The following is a 6539-nucleotide window of genomic DNA, read 5'->3' as shown; positions in this document are numbered from 1 at the left end:
GGACTCGATCCCGGGACTCCAGGATCATGACCCGAGCCGAAGGCAGTCGCTTAACCGAGCCACCCAGGCGCCCTGTATTAAGGCTTTTTATTGGAATGCTTCAACTTTATACAGAACAGAAACCAAAAAAACCTATTATACAATTAGTCACAAATACAGTCCTTGTGTCTTTTGCCCATACACATGAATATTGTCTAAAACTTGTCTTCTTTGTAGCAGTTAGGTTCTGCCACCATGGTGTTTGGCTGAGTTCACAAATAAATCTATTGTAGCTTCCCTGTTACCTGTCTGGCTCTGCTCTCTTGCTAAGCTTTATTTCCTGGCAGTAATCAAAGCCTTCTGCCACTGCCATAGCTACTGCCAGAACCACCATAGCCACCTTGGTTTTGTGGTTTGGCAGAGTATTGGCCTCCAACACCATAGGGCCCAGAGCTTTTGCCTTCAAAGTGTTTTCCTTTCCTGGGTCCAGAATTTGAAGATTGATTGTTGTAGTTGCTAAAAATCATCATAGCTTCTGCTATCTCCATGGTGGCTTCCATTATTACCAAATCCATTACAGCCATCCCCATTGCCATCACATGCAACCACCACCATGGCTGCCACCACAGTCACCTCAGCCACTAACTACGCCATGACCAAAGTTGTCATTCCCATCAAAACCACTTCCATGACCACCACCAAAGTTTCCAGTGTCACTTCCACCTCTTTGGCTGGACAAAGCAGTAGCTGTCTCTTGCTAGATAGGGCTTTCCTCACTTCACAGTTGTGGCCATTCATTGAGTGGTGTTTCTGAATGAGTTTGTCCAGGCAGTCGTGGTCATCCAAGGTCCCAAAAGCAAAGACTCTCTTCCTGCCACCGCCTCCGTCAGCCATGGTTTCAATGACTTCAATTTTCCCATACTGTTCAAAATAATCTCTTAAGTGATGTTCTTCAGCATCTTTAATGTCAGGTAAAGTGGGCACCAGGTCTTTGAGAATCTTCTCTTCGGTTCCACGACTCTCCAATCCACCCTCCCCTGAAGCACTTAGTGTTTGGATCTCTCATTACCACAGAGTCCATGAGCATTCTGCCTTGCTCAAAATGGCTCCTCAGACTCATCAATTGTTTCAAAGCTTCCACGAAGAGTTCTGCAGCTGCTCAGAATCTTTGGGAGACTGACTTAGGCATGCCAGCAGGAGGAGAAACTTGAACAATGCTTACTTGCCCGCATCCACAGACAGAAAGGATATGTATTTGGTTTTATTGTTTTTACTTTTTATTTCTAAGTAGGCTCCACACCCAGCATGGAGCCCAATGCGGGCAGAGGCCGAACTCTCAACCTTGAGATCAAGACCTGAACTGAGATCAAGAGTCCGATGCTTAACCGACTGAACCACCCAGGCGCCCCTGTATTTTGTTTTTAAAGTACACCAATCGTCTACTGAGTATGTGTCATTTAGCATCTTGGTTATTCTCAACTGACATTTTATTTTTGAGACCTACTCAGGTTGATATACGTAGATATGGGTCATTGCTTTCCATTGCTGTAGAGTAGACCATTGTAGAAGCATAACTGGGGAATTTTTTTTTAAAAGATTTTATTTATTTATTTGACAGAGAGAGACAGCGAGAGAGGGAACACAAGCAGGGGGAGTGGGAGAGGGAGAAGCAGGCTCCCTGCGGGACTCAATCCCAGGACCCTGGGATCATGACCTGAGCTGAAGGCAGATGCTTAATGACTGAGCCACCCAGGTGGCCCTAACTGGAGAATTTCTGCACCAGTAGGGATTCAGAAAGATAGCGCAGTCTACTGGAGGAGAGCAGGAATGGTCTGGGTCCTCTGCTTCAGGAAGGCAATGGCCAGACTAGGTTCTTTTCCAAATTAAGGAGTATGAACATATATGCACATCATTAGAACAAAGATGTCAAAGTCTTGGTATGTCTTCTTGGCCTTGGAAGAAAAAGAACTTTCGAAGTAAGAGACTACCTTCTCATTTAGCAGATTTTGCCATTTCCCTGTGATTCTCCAGGTGGGTGTGATAAAAATAAGTGATACATCTGTTAACTCCAGAACTCAGAGGAAACTTTCTTTTAGAGAACCGGCCACCTCAGAATGTTAATAAGATTTTTAGCAAGATCAAGTTACACATTTTGAAAGAACTGCTTTGGAAAGACAAATCGTAAAAATAATAAAGTTTAATAGAATACATTCTGTGTATAAAACCTAAATTAGATGAGCATTCCTAGTGTGTATTAGTAAGCTATTGTTGCAATATTGCTGCATAACAAACCACCCTAAATTCAAGGGAGAGCAACAGTGAGCATTTACTATCCTGCTCTTGGATCTATATAGGTCAACTGTGGTTTGGCTGATCTAGTGTAGGCTCAGTTCAGTGGCTCTGCTTCAGACTTCAGGTCAGATGGGTTCGGCTGTAGTTTAGGTTCTAGTGTGGTCAAGTATCTCTCACACTCCTTGCACCAATAGCTCCCCAGAGCAAGAGAGCCAAGCCAAACCACACAAGAACATTGAAGGCCAGGCACCTGGGTGGCTCAGATGGTTAAGCGTCTGCCTTCGGCTCAGGTCATGCTCTCAGAGTCCTGGGATCGAGTCCCGCATCGGGCTCCCTGCTCCTTGGGAGCCTGCTTCTCCTCTGCCTCTCTCTCTGTCTCTCTCTCTGTGTCTCTCATGAATAAATAAATAAAATCTTAAAAAAAAAAAAAAAGAACATTGAAGGCCTCTGCTCTCCTCACATCATTCCATGCTCTGTTGACCAAAGCAAGTCATATGGCCGACCTCAACATCAACAGAGCAGGGGAAAATATTCTACCCATAGTTGGAAGAATCACAAAGCCACAAGGAAAAGAACATGAATGTAATACAGGGGGGTATGAAGAACTGGAACAAATAGGTAATAATTCAACCTACCACAGAGTGTAAATAAGAAAACAAAATTGATAACAATTATGGACAGAAATAGCCAAAAACTTGCTCTACCTGAGAAGTAATTTTATGAACAGCAAAAAATCTGCTTTGCCAAACAAGTTTTTGCCAGTGTTTTTGGCCCCAGCTTCAAAGTCACAAAAATGAAAATCTCAGCAGGGACTCTTGGAATTTCTTCACAGGACTGCATGCTGCAAATCACTCAGATGTTAAAGCTCCCACAACAATGTGACAAAACTTGTATTTGCTGAATGGGGTTAAATGCCTTTTGCATTCCTCACATCCCCCTCCACCTTAGCTCTGGATTCACTTACTAGCAACAGAGTTCCATTGTTACCCTTCAGAACCCACATTGTTCCAGTATTCTTTGGAAGGCATAGGATTCATAAAAAGTCATCCTGGAAAATTGTTGGACAATCTGGGTGTAATAGCCCAGCCATTTCACTTACTTGACCCCGTGACCCTTAGAAAGTCACATGACCTCTTTAAAATGAAAGACTTGCAGAAGAGTGATCTACCCACAGGCCCTATTGCTCCCTGCAGTCCAACTCTACACAGTAGCCAGAATGAGATTTTTTTCTTAATGCATCAAGGAAAGGGTTTATTCCAGAGGCAACTGAATGAGGGGACAGAAAGCTGGCTCAAATCTGTCCGGAATGAGATTTCCTTTTTAATAAAGAATGAAATCTTTTAAAAAATCTTTATTTTTATTTATTTTTTTTTTGAACACCACATGAGCTTTATTTGTACAGTCTGTAAGATTTCTAGATCTGTCCCAGTGAGGGAAAAAGGGGCCTCTTAAACCTGTTACTAAAATGCAAATTAATAATTGTTGAACACACAGTGTTGACAAATAATTCTTAGACCCTACTTTTACTACTGTGATCATCGCGGAGGAAAAAAAAACCTTTTCCTAAGATACTCAAAAGCAAAGGGCAGGCAGTGTTGGAATCCCGCTCAGTGATCCTGCACCACTCTGGAAAATATGCCTTCGGGCTCTTTCCCATCCCCCAGGGCAGCAGCAAATCCTTCCTGTCGCCTCCTTTTGGCCAAAGCAGCCAAAGATTTAAAAGTCTTTGGTTCATAGATGGCTAGATCCGCAAGTACTTTCCTGTTGAGCTCCACCTGGCGCTTAATTAAATTGACAATGAATGCTGGGTACTTCAGGCCGTGTTCCTGGGAGGCAGCTGTAATTCGATTAATCCAGAGTGTCCTCATGTTCCTCCTCTTCAGTCTTCGCGCTTTTGTGCATTTCACAAGCGCTCTGGTCACAGTTCTCACCGCCAGCTTGTAGCACCGAGTCTTCCTTCCCCGGAAGTGCCGCGCCTGCTGCAGCACCTCCTGGACCCGCCAGTAGCGGTCAGTGAGGCGGCTCCGCAGCCAGAGCTGCGCCGTGAGGAAGACCATGGCGCCCGCGGGCCGGCTTCTCCTTTATTATTTATTTTTTTTAAGTGATCTCTATGCCGAACGTGGGGCTCGAACTCACGACCCCTGAGATCAAGAGACTGAGCCAGCCAGGCGCCCCTGGAATGAGATTTTTATCTACCTATTTATTTATTTAAAATTATTTTCATTTTTATTTTTTTTTTTTAAGATTTTATTTATTTGACAGAGAGATAGCAGATAGGCAGAACGGCAGGCTGAGGGAGAGAGAGAAGCAGGCTCTCCGCGGAGCAGGGAGCCCGATGCAGGGCTCAATCTCAGGACTCCAGGATCATGACCTGAGCCGAAGGCAGATGCTTAACCGACTGAGCCACCCAGGCGCCCCATGAGTTTTTTTTATAAAACATTTTGATTTTGAAATACTTGTAGATTCACATGCACATTCTGCAAGAAATTATAGTACAGAGAAGCCAGTTTCCCCTAATGGTAACATCTTGCAAAACTATGCAATATGACAATGGTATTGACATTGATACAGTAACAGTACATTTCTGCTATGGTCTGAACGTGTCCCCCAAAATTCATATATTGAAGTACTAACCCCCAAAGATGATGGTACTAGGAGGTGGGGCTTTGGGGATCTGCTTAAATTATGAGGGTGGAGCCCTCATGAATGGGATTAGTGCCTTATAAAGGAGGCTCCAGAGAGCTCCCCAGCCCCTTCCACCAGGTGAGGACACAACTGAAAGTGGGAAACCCAGAAGATGCCTTCACTTGACCTTGACCAAACTGACATCTTGATCTTGGTTTACCAGAGTCCAAAACTGTAGAAAATAAATATCTATTGTTTATAAAGTACCCAGTCTGTGGTATTTTGTTATAACAGCCTGAATAAGCAAGACAGTTTCTATCAAGATACAGTACATTTCTTTCAGATTGGGTCATTTCTATTGTTCTATCTTCAAGTTTACTGTTGCCTCTGTCCCTCCATTCTGCTGCAAGCCCATGCACTGAGTTTTTGTTGTGGTTTTTTAAAAATTTTTGTTAGTGTTTTTTAGTTCTAAAATATTCATTTGGTTTTTCTTTCTTAAAGATTTATTTATTTGAGAGTGTGCTCACACATGCAAGAGGGGGGATGGAAAGAGGGAGAAAGAATCCCAAGCAGACACACCCCCCCAAGTGTGGAGCCTGATGCAACCCCAACCTCATGACCTGAGTTGAAATCAAGAGATGCTGGGGCGCCTGGGTGGCTCTGTTGGTTAAGCAACTGCCTTTGGCTCAGGTCATGATCCCAGGGTCCTCGGATTGAGCCCCACATCAGGCTCTCTGCTCGGCCGGAAGCCTGCTTCTCCCTCCCCCATGCCCCCTCCTAGTGTTCCCTCTCTTGCTGTGTCTGTCTGTCCAATAAATAAATAAATTTTTAAAAATTTTAAAAAAAGAAATCAAGAGGTGCTGAACCAACTGAGCCACCCAAGTGCCCCTGGATTTGCTAGGACTTTCTATTTCATTGTGAGGACTTACTATTTTCTTCATTTGTTTCAAACGTGTTTGTAATTATTCACTGAAACATTTTTATGATGATTGCCTTTAAAATATTTTAGTCTTTGTCAGGTAATTCTAACATCTCTGCCATTTTGTGTTGGTATATATTGATCAGTTTTGTGTTTTGTTTTTTTTTTAATTCCATTTGAGATCTTCCTGGTTCTTGGTATGGCAAGTTTCATTGGAACTTTGACATTTTGGGTATTATAAAAGACCCTGAATCTTATTGAGAACTTCTGTTTTAGCTAATTTCTAGTGATTACTGCCACTTAAGGGGAAAGCCAGGTTTCCCACTCACTAGCCTCTGTCACTACCTGAGGGGGTCCTCCTCACTAGTACTGGGTGGAGGTGGGAGTTCTGGCTCCCCATAAGGACTCTGTTTACGCCTCCCTAGTTGGGAGGGGTAAGAGTGCCCCATTACTGCCCCCCACTGGCCTCCATTGATACCACAGATTTGCGGGGGGGTTGGCCTTGTTATTGCTGGTCAAAGGTTGAGAGTTCTGACTGTCCACTAAATCTCCTCTGACACCAGCCCAGTGGGAAGGGCTAGGGAGCCTTGATCCTGCCAGGTAGGTGAAAATCAGGCTCCCCACGTGGTCCCCATGATACTGTGGGGGTGAAGAGGGTGAGCTTGGTTACCTCCTGATGGAGATGGAAGTCCTAGCTCCCTACTTGACCTTCTCTGACGGTGGG

General features: G+C 44.1%; 2 pseudogenes; both read right to left on the bottom strand.

The window, feature by feature from the left end:
- Positions 1-329: 329 nt before the first annotated feature.
- LOC112813207 (heterogeneous nuclear ribonucleoprotein A1-like 2) lies at positions 330-1099 on the bottom strand (annotated as a pseudogene).
- A 2538-nt stretch (positions 1100-3637) lies between these two features.
- Positions 3638-4330, bottom strand: LOC112813174 (large ribosomal subunit protein bL20m pseudogene; annotated as a pseudogene).
- Positions 4331-6539: the final 2209 nt, after the last annotated feature.

Source organism: Callorhinus ursinus, unplaced genomic scaffold, assembly GCF_003265705.2.
Source record: "Callorhinus ursinus isolate GAN/ISIS: 27379988/994484 unplaced genomic scaffold, GSC_fseal_2.0 scaffold72, whole genome shotgun sequence".
Taxonomy (NCBI): Eukaryota; Metazoa; Chordata; class Mammalia; order Carnivora; family Otariidae; genus Callorhinus; species Callorhinus ursinus.
This window is presented reverse-complemented; position numbering and strand designations above follow the sequence as displayed.